This window comes from Pinus tabuliformis, chromosome 4_2 (assembly GCF_031772625.1).
Source record: "Pinus tabuliformis cultivar Carrire ecotype Pingquan chromosome 4_2, CPIR1, whole genome shotgun sequence".
Taxonomy (NCBI): Eukaryota; Viridiplantae; Streptophyta; class Pinopsida; order Pinales; family Pinaceae; genus Pinus; species Pinus tabuliformis.
The window spans coordinates 807228110-807238109 of record NC_142304.1 but is presented as its reverse complement, the minus strand read 5'-3'; positions in this window follow the sequence as shown (position 1 = coordinate 807238109).

The window sequence follows — 10000 nt, the reverse complement described above, 5'->3', positions numbered from 1 at the left end:
GCCCATGAAAAATCGTTCGGGCGGGTCGTTTGAGGGCGCCCATGTGAACTTGTTCGGGCGGGTCGTTCGGGTGGGTCGTTCGGGCGAGGGTCGTATCAAAAATGCTAAGTTGTGACCCGAGGTTGGCTTTGTGCACGTTCGTGCAGCTCGTTTGCCTGGCTCTCCCTTGTCGGTTCGTTTCGGTCGTTCGGGCGCCCATGCAAAATCGTTCGGGCGGGTCGTTTGAGGGCGCCCGTGTGAACTCGTTCGGGCGGGTCGTTTGAGGGCGCCCGTGTGAACTCGTTCGGGCGGGTCGTTTGAGGGCGCCCGTGTGAACTCGTTCGGGTGGGTCGTTTGAGGGCGCCCGTGTGAACTCGTTCGGGCGGGTCGTTCGGGTGGGTCGTTCGGGCGGGTCGTTTGAGGGCGCCCGGGTGAACTCGTTCGGGCGAGGGCCGTATCAAAAATGCTAAGTTGTGACCCGAGGTTGGCTTTGTGCACGTTCGTGCAGCTCGTTTGCCCGGCTCTCCCTTGTCGGTTCGTTTCTGTCATTCGGGCGCCCATGAAAATTCGTTCGGGCGGGTCGTTTGAGGGCGCCCGTGTGAACTCGTTCGGGTGGGTCGTTCGGGCGGGTCGTTCGGGCGGGTCGTTCGGGCGGGTCGTTTGAGGGCGCCCGTGTGAACTCGTTCGGGTGGGTCGTTCGGGCGGGTCGTTTGAGGGCGCCCGTGTGAACTCGTTCGGGCGGGTCGTTCGGGTGGGTCGTTCGGGCGGGTCGTTTGAGGGCGCCCGGGTGAACTCGTTCGGGCGGGTCGTTCGGGCAAGGGCCGTATCAAAAATGCTAAGTTGTGACCCGAGGTTGGCTTTGTGCACGTTCGTGTAGCTCGTTTGCCCGGCTCTCCCTTGTCGGTTCGTTTCGGTCGTTCGGGCGCCCATGAAAATTCGTTCGGGCGGGTCGTTTGAGGGCGCCCGTGTGAACTCGTTGGGGCAGGTCGTTCGGGTGGGTCGTTCGGGCGGGTCGTTTGAGGGCGCCCGTGTGAACTCGTTCGGGCGGGTCGTTCGAGTGGGTCGTTCGGGCGGGTCGTTTGAGGGCGCCCGTGTGAACTCGTTCGGGCGGGTCGTTCGGGTGGGTCGTTCGGGCGGGTCATTTGAGGGCGCCCGTGTGAACTCGTTCGGGCGGGTCATTCGGGTGGGTCGTTCAGGCGGGTCGTTCGGGGGCGCCCGTGTGAACTCGTTCGGGCGGGTCATTCGGGTGGGTCGTTCAGGCGGGTCGTTCGGGGGCGCCCGTGTGAACTCGTTCGGGCGGGTCGTTTGAGGGCGCCCGTGTGAACTCATTCGGGCGGGTCGTTTGGGTGGGTCGTTCGGGCGGGTCGTTCGGGTGGGTCGTTCGGGCGGGTTGTTCGGGCGAGGGCCGTATCAAAAATGCTAAGTTGTGACCTGAGGTTGGCTTTGTGCACGTTCGTGCAGCTCGTTTGCCCGGCTCTCCCTTGTCAGTTCGTTTCGGTCGTTCGGGCGCCCATGCAAAATCGTTCGGGCGGGTCGTTTGAGGGCGCCCGTGTGAACTCGTTCGGGCGGGTCGTTCAGGTGGGTCGTTCGGGCGGGTCATTCGAGTGGGTCGTTCGGGCGGGTCGTTCGGGCAATGGTCGTATCAAAAATGCTAAGTTGTGACCTGAGGTTGGCTTTGTGCACGTTCGTGCAGCTCGTTTGCCCGGCTCTCCCTTGTCGGTTCGTTTCGGTCGTTTGGGCGCCGATGCAAAATCGTTCGGGCGGGTCGTTTGAGGGCGCCCGTGTGAACTCGTTCGGGCGGGTCGTTCGGGTGGGTCGTTCAGGCGGGTCGTTTGAGGGCGCCCGTGTGAACTCGTTCGGGTGGGTCGTTCGGGCAGGTCGTTTGAGGGCGCCCGTGTGAACTCGTTCGGGTGGGTCGTTTGAGGGTGCCCGTGTGAACTCGTTCAGGCGGGTCGTTCGGGTGGGTCGTTTGAGGGCGCCCGGGTGAACTTGTTCGGGCGGGTCGTTCGGGCGAGGGCCGTATCAAAAATGCTAAGTTGTGACCCGAGGTTGGCTTTGTGCACGTTCGTGCAGCGCGTTTGCCCAGCTCTCCCTTGTCGGTTTGTTTCTGTCGTTCGGGCGGCCATGAAAATTCGTTCGGGCGGGTCGTTTGAGGGCGCCCGTGTGAACTCGTTTGGGCGGGTCGTTCGGGTGGGTCGTTCGGGCGGGTCGTTTGAGGGCGCCCGTGTCAACTCGTTCGAGTGGGTCGTTCGGGCGGGTCGTTTGAGGGCGCCCGTGTGAACTCGTTCGGGTGGGTCGTTTGAGGGCGCCCACGTGAACTCGTTCGGGCGGGTCGTTTGAGGGCGCCCGGGTGAACTCGTTCGGGCGGGTCGTTCGGGCAAGGGCTGTATCATAAATGCTAAGTTGTGACCCGAGGTTAGCTTTGTGCACATTCGTGCAGCTCGTTTGCCCGGCTCTCCCTTGTCGGTTTGTTTCGGTCGCTCGGGCGCCCATGAAAATTCGTTCGGCTGGGTCGTTTGAGGGCGCCCGTGTGAACTCGTTCGGGCGGGTCGTTTGGGTGGGTCGTTCGACGGCGCCCGTGTGAACTCGTTCGGGCGGGTCGTTCGGGTGGGTCGTTCGGGTGGGTCGTTCGGGAGGGTCGTTTGAGGGCGCCCATGTGAACTCGTTCCGGCGGGTCGTTCGGGTGGGTCGTTCGGGCAGGTCGTTTGAGGGCGCCCGTGTGAACTCGTTCGGGTGGGTCGTTCGGGCGGGTTGTTTGAGGGTGCCCTTGTGAACTCGTTCGGGCGAGGAACGTATCAAAAATGCTAAGTTGTGACCCGAGGTTAGCTTTGTGCACGTTCGTGCAGCTCGTTTGCCCGGCTCTCCCTTGTCGGTTCCTTTCGATCGTTCGGCGGCCCATGCAAAATCGTTCGGGCGGGTCGTTTAAGGGCGCCCGTGTGAACTCGTTCGGGCGGGTCGTTTAAGGGCGCCCGTGTGAACTCGTTCGGGCGGGTCGTTCGGGTGGGTCGTTCGGGTAGGTCGTTTGAGGGCGCCCGTGTGTACTTGTTCGGGTGGGTCGTTCGGGCGGGTCGTTTGAGGGCGCCCATGTGAACTCGTTCGGGCGGGTCGTTCGGGCGAGGGCCGTATCAAAAATGCTAAGTTGTGACCCGAGGTTGGCTTTGTGCACGTTCGTGCAGCTCGTTTGCCCGGCTCTCCCTTGTCGATTCATTTCGGTCGTTCGGGCGCCCATGAAAAATTGTTCAGGTGGGTCGTTTGAGGGCGCCCGTGTGAACTCGTTCGGGCGGGTCATTTGAGGGCGCCCGTGTGAACTCGTTCGGGCGGGTCGTTCGGGTGGGTCGTTCAGGCGGGTCATTTGAGGCGCCCGTGTGAACTCGTTCGGGTGGGTCGTTTGAGGGCGCCCGTGTGAGCTCGTTCGGGCGGGTCGTTCGGGTGGGTCGTTTGGGCGGGTCGTTTGAGGGCGCCCGTGTGAGCTCGTTCGGGCGGGTCGTTCGGGTGGGTCGTTCAGGCGGGTCGTTTGAGGGCGCCCGTGTGAGCTCGTTCGGGTGGGTCGTTCGGGCGAGGGCCATATCAAAAATGCTAAGTTGTGACCCGATGTTGGCTTTGTGAACATTCGTGCAGCTCGTTTGCTGGGCTCTCCCTTGTCGGTTCGTTTCGGTCGTTCGGGCGCCCATGAAAAATCGTTCGTGCGTGTCGTTTGAGGGCGCCCGTGTGAACTCATTCAGGCGGGTCGTTTGGGTGGGTCGTTCGGGCGGGTCATTTGAGGGCGCCCATGTGAACTCGTTCGGGCGGGTCGTTTGAGGGCGCTCGTGTGAACTCGTTCGGGCGAGGGCCGTATCAAAAATGCTAAGTTGTGACTCGAGGTTGGCTTTGTGCACGTTCGTGCAGCTCGGTTGCCCGGCTCTCCCTTGTTGGTTCGTTTCGGTCGTTCGGGCGGGTCGTTTGTGGTCGCCCGTTTGAACTTGTTCAGGGGGGGGGTCGTTTGAGGGCGCCCGTGTGAACTCGTTCGGCGGGTCGTTCGGGCGAGGGCCGTATCAAAAATGCTAAGTTGTGACCTGAGGTTGGCTTTGTGCACGTTCGTGCAGCTCGTTTGCCCGGCTCTCCCTTGTCGGTTCGTTTCGGTCGTTCGGGCGCCCATGCAAAATCGTTCGGGCGGGTCGTTTGAGGGCGCCCGTGTGAACTCGTTCGGGGGGGTCATTTAGGGGAGGGCGCGCCCGGGCGAACGAGCCTGTATCAAAAATGCTAAGTTGTGACCCAAGGTTGGCTTTGTGCACGTTCGTGCAACTCGTTTGCCCGGCTCTCCCTTGTCGCTTCGTTTCGGTCGTTCGGGCGCCCATGCAAAATCATTCGGGCGGGTCGTTTGAGGGCGCCCGTGTGAACTCGTTCGGGTGGGTTGTTCGGGCGAGGGTGCGCCCGGGCGAACGAGCCCGTATCAAAAATGCTAAGTTGTGACCCGAGGTTGGCTTTGTGCACGTTCGTGCAGCTCGTTTGAGGGGGCCCGCGTGAACTCGTTCGGGCGGGTCATTCGGGTGAGGGCGTGCCCGGGCGAACGAGCCCGTATCAAAAATGCTAAGTTGTGACCCGATGTTGGCTTTGTGCACGCTCGAGCAGCTCGTTTGCCCGGCTCTCCCTTGTCGCTTCGTTTGGGTCGTTCGGGCAGGTCGTTTGAGGGCGCCCACGTGAACTCGTTCGGGCGGGTCATTCGGGCGAGGGCGCGCGAACGAGCCCGTATCAAAAATGCTAAGTTGTGACCCGAGGTTGGCTTTGTGCACGCTCGAGCAGCTCGTTTGCTCGGCTCTCCCTTGTCGCTTGGTTTGGGTTGTTCGGGCAGGTCGTTTGAGGGCACCCGCGTGAACTCGTTCGGGCGAGGGCGCTCCCGGGCGAACGAGCCCGTATCAAAAATGCTAAGTTGTGACCCGAGGTTGGCTTTGTGCACGCTCGAGCAGCTCGTTTGCTCGGCTCTCCCTTGTCGCTTCGTTTCAGTCGTTCGGGCGGTCGTTTGAGGGCGCCCGCGTGAACTTGTTCGTGCGGGTCGTTCGGTCGAGGGCGCGCCCGTAACAAAAATGCTAAGTTGTGACCCGAGGTTGGCTTTTTGCACGTTCGTGCAGCTCGTTTGCCCGGCTCTCCCTTGTCGCTTCGTTTGGGTCATTCGGGCGGGTCGTTTGAGGGCGCCCGCGTGAACTCGTTTGGGCGAGGGTGCGCCCGGGCGAACGAGCCCGTATCAAAAATGCTAAGTTGTGACCCGAGGTTGTTTTTGTGCACGTTCGTGCAGCTCGTTTTCCCGGCTCTCCCTTGTCGCTTCGTTTGGGTCGTTAGTGTGGGTCGTTTGAGGGCGTCGACGTGAACTCGTTCGGGCGGGTCGTTCGGGCGAGGGCACGCCCGGGCGAACGAGCCCGAATCAAAAATGCTAAGTTGTGACCCGAGTTTGGCTTTGTGCACGTTCGTGCAGCTCATTTGCCCGGCTCTCCCTTGTCGCTTCGTTTGGGTCGTTTGGGCGAGTCGTTTGAGGGCGCCCGCGTGAACTCGTTCGGGCGGGTTGTTCGGGCGAGGGCGCGCCTGGGCGAACGAGCCCGTATCAAAAATTCTAAGTTGTGACCCGAGGTTGGCTTTGTGCATGTTCGTTTAGCTCGTTTGCCCGGCTCTCCCTTGTCGCTTCGTTTCGGTCGTTCGGGTGGGTCGTTTGAGGGCGCCCGTGTGAACTCGTTCGTGCGGGTCGTTCGGGCGAGGGCGCGCCCGTATCAAAAATGCTAAGTTGTGACCCGAGGTTGGCTTTGTGCACGTTCGTGTAGCTCGTTTGCCCGGCTCTCCGTTGTCGCTTCGTTTCGGTCGTTCGGGCGGGTCGTTTGAGGGCGCCCGTGTGAACTCGTTCGGGCTAGGGCGCGCCCGGGCGAACGAGCCCGTATCAAAAATGCTAAGTTGTGACCCGAGGTTGGCTTTTTTGCACGTTCGTGTAGCTCATTTGCCCGGCTCTCCCTTGTCGCTTCGTTTGGGTCGTTCGGGCGGGTCGTTTGAGGGTGCCCGTGTGAACTCGTTCGGGCGGGTCGTTCGGGCGAGGGCGCGCCCGGGCGAACGAGCCCGTATCAAAAATGCTAAGTTGTGACCCGAGGTTGGCTTTGTGCACGTTCGTTCAACTCGTTTGCCCGGCTCTCCCTTGTCGCTTCGTTTCGGTCGTTCGGGTGGGTCATTTGAGGGCGCCCGTGTGAACTCGTTCGTGCGGGTCGTTCGGGCGAGGGCGCGCCCGTATCAAAAATGCTAAGTTGTGACCCAAGGTTGGCTTTGTGCACGTTCGTGCAGCTCGTTTTCCCGGCTCTCCCTTGTCGCTTCGTTTCGGTCGTTCGGGCGGGTCATTTGAGGGCGCCCGTGTGAACTCGTTCGGGCGGGTCGTTCGGGCGAGGGCGCGCCTGGGCGAACGAGCCCGTATCAAAAATGCTAAGTTGTGACCCGAGGTTGGCTTTGTGCACGTTCGTGCAGCTCGTTTGCCCGGCTCTCCCTTGTCGCTTCGTTTCGGTCGTTCGGGCGAGGGCGCGCCCGGGCGAACGAGCCCGTATCAAAAATGCTAAGTTGTGACCCGAGGTTGGCTTTGTGCACGTTCGTGCAGCTCGTTTGCCCGGCTCTCCTTTGTGGCTTCGTTTCGGTCGTTCGGGCGCCCATGCAAAATCGTTTGGGCGGGTCGTTTGAGGGCGCCCGTGTGAACTCGTTTGGGCGGATCGTTCGGGCGAGGGTGTGCCCAGGTGAACGAGCCCGTATCAAAAATGCTAAGTTGTGACCCGAGGTTGGCTTTGTGCACGTTCGTGCAGCTCGTTTGCCCGGCTCTCCCTTGTGGCTTCGTTTCGGTCGTTCGGGCGCCCATGCAAATTCATTCGGGCGAGGGCGCGCATGGGCCAATGAGCCCGTATGAAAAATGCTAAGTTGTGACCCGAGGTTGGCTTTGTGCATGTTTTTGCTGCTCCTTTGCCTAGCTCTCCCTTACTGCTTCGTTTCCTTCACGCGGGGGCCCATTCAAATTCCAGATGATCCGAGGGACAAGTTTTTTTTCCGTGTGAAAGGTGGGTTGGTAATTGAGTTGTGTTTTCGCGTTTGCCTGAACGATGGCCTTGGGTCGTTTGTAGGGCAGTCGATTTTCATCTTCTCTCCATCCCCACTCGGTAGCGCATGAGCGGTAATGTTGGCCAGGCTCGGCCTGGGAGGCATATGTGAATAATTCCCGTTCCGCTCTCCAAGTTCTTGGAGCTGTATGGGCTGTTGTGGTGTGGCTCCCTGGCTCGTCTTGGTCCCCGCGTGCCCCTTTAGATGATACCAGCGATAGGTTTCATTTCCGTGTGAAAGGTGGGTTGGTAATTGAGTTGTGTTTTCGCGTTTGCCTGAACGATGGCCTTGGGTCGTTTGTAGGGCGGCCGATTTTCATCTTCTCTCCATCCCCACTCGGTAGCGCATGAGCGGTAATGTTGGCCAGGCTCGACCTGGGAGGCATATGTGAACAATTCCCCTTCCACTCTCCAAGTTCTTGGAGCTGTATGGGCTGTTGTTGTGTGGCTCCCTGGCTTGTCTTGGTCCCCGCGTGCCCCTTCAGATGATACCAGTGACAGGTTTCCTTTCCGTGTGAAAGGTGGGTTGGTAATTGAGTTGTGTTTTCGCGTTTGCCTGAACGATGGCCTTGGGTCGTTTGTAGGGCGGGCGATTTTCATCTTCTCTCCATCCCCACTCGGTAGCGCATGAGCGGTAATGTTGGCCAGGCTCGGCCTGGGAGGCATATGTGAACAATTCCCCTTCTGCTCTCCACGTTCTTGGAGCTGTATGGGCTGTTGTTGTGTGGCTCCTTGGCTCGTCTTGGTCCTCGCGTGCCCCTTCAGATGATACCAGCGTTAGGTTTCCTTTCCGTGTGAAAGGTGGGTTGGCAATTGAGTTGTGTTTTCGCGTTTGCCTGAACGATGACCTTGGGTCGTTTGTAGGGCGGGCGATTTTCATCTTTTCTCCATCCCCACTCGGTAGCACATGAGCGGTAATGTTGGCCAGGCTCGGCCTGGGAGGCATATGTGAAAAATTCCCCTTCCACTCTCCAAGTTCTTGGAGCTGTATGGACTGTTGTGGTGTGGCTCCCTAGCTCGTCTTGGTCCCCGCGTGCCCCTTTAGATGATACCAGCGACAGGTTTCCTTTCTGTGTGAAAGGTGGGTTGGCAATTGAGTTGTGTTTTCGCGTTTGCCTGAACGATGGCCTTGGGTCGTTTGTAGGGCGGGCGATTTTCATCTTCTCTCCATCCCCACTCGGTAGCGCATGAGCGGTAATGTTGGCCAGGCTCGGCCTAGGAGGCATATGTGAACAATTCCCCTTCCGCTCTCCAAGTTCTTGGAGCTGTATGGGCTGTTGTGGTGTGGCTCCCTGGCTCGTCCTGGTCCCCGCGTGCCCCTCCAGATGATACCAGCGACGGGTTTTATTTCCGTGTGAAAGGTGGGTTGGTGATCGAGTTGTATTTTCGGGTTTGCCTGAACGATGGCCTTGGGTCGTTTGTAGGGCGGCCGATTTTCATCTTCTATCCATCCCCACTCGGTAGCGCATGAGCGGTAATGTTGGCCAGGCTCGGCCTGGGAGGCATATGTGAACAATTCCCCTTCCGCTCTCCAAGTTCTTGGAGCTGTATGGGCTGTTGTGGTGTGGCTCCCTGGCTCGTCCTGGTCCCCGCGTGCCCCTCCAGATGATACCAGCGACGGGTTTTATTTCCGTGTGAAAGGTGGGTTGGTGATCGAGTTGTATTTTCGGGTTTGCCTGAATGATGGCCTTGGGTCGTTTGTAGGGCGGCTGATTTTCGTCTTCTATCCATCCCCACTCGGTAGCGCATGAGCGGTAATGTGGGCCATGCTCATCCGCGTCCCTCTTTCCCATCCCAATAATACGAATGTTGAAAGTTTTCTCGGCGCTCCTTTGAGCCTTCGTTGTTGCGGGTCCGAGATGGAAGCCCCAAAACTCCGTCGTTGCCTATGTCGCTATCGTGCCCGTCGGTTGTTGCGAATAGAGAATTTTGATTGGGCTGGGCAGCCATTTGTGGCTCCATTGAAATTGGCTCCTCGTTATATTGTTCACCTCCTCCCTATTTGGTGTGGAGGGTTTTGCTTTTCGTGTGAAAGGTGGGTTGGTAACTGAGTTGGTTTTTCGGGTTTGCCTCAAGAATGGCCTTGGGTCGTTTGTAGGGTGTCCGATTTTCATCTTCTCTCCATACCCACTCGGTAGCGCATGAGCGGTAATGTTGGCCATGCTTGTCCTTGGAGGCATATGTGAACAATTCCCCTTCTGCTCCAAGTTTTGGGAGTTGTATGGGTTGTTGTGGTGTGGCTCCTTGTGATGGCTAGCCTCTTCATTGTTCGGCTGTTTATGGTGCCGGTGTCTTGTGCTTGTACTCTTTCCGTGTTGGCATTGTTGGTTGAGATGCATACATTTAAGAGGGACGTGGAAGGGTTTTGGTTGTAAACCACCTACCCTCCCTCTTGCTTGCTTTTTCCATCGGGCGATGTGAGGCGCTGTTCTCCTTGTTGTAAAGTCAAGGGTTGGCATTCCTTTCAAAGTGCACATCGTTCGTGGTTGCGTTGGCTTTGAGGTTTTGATAGATGTGTTGGCCCATATGTTTGATCGAGGGGTCGGCTTTTCCCTTGCATCTTGCGTGCGTGGCAGGCTTTTGTGGTTGGAAATGTTAAGTCACAACGTTTATGGGCATTTGTTGTTTCAATTGTGTATGGGCTTGTGGTCCAATGGGGAGGAGGCTTGCTACTATAGTCATCGATGGTGGGGGCTATTTGGAAGAATGATTTCGAGGTGGAACGCTTCGACCTCCCTCCTTTGCGTGGAGGTGGCCATAGGGGAAAATTATTCATCGTCCGGTCGGTAAAGCTGTGGGAAATCCCCTAGGTTGCCTGTACGTAGGGTGCGTGGGGTGCGGGGCTGCCCGATCCCTCCTCCTGTTCGGATATGTGTCCTTGTATTGTCTAGCGACCCTCTTGATTTGCATTTGCTTCCTTCCTTTGCCTTCGCATCGTG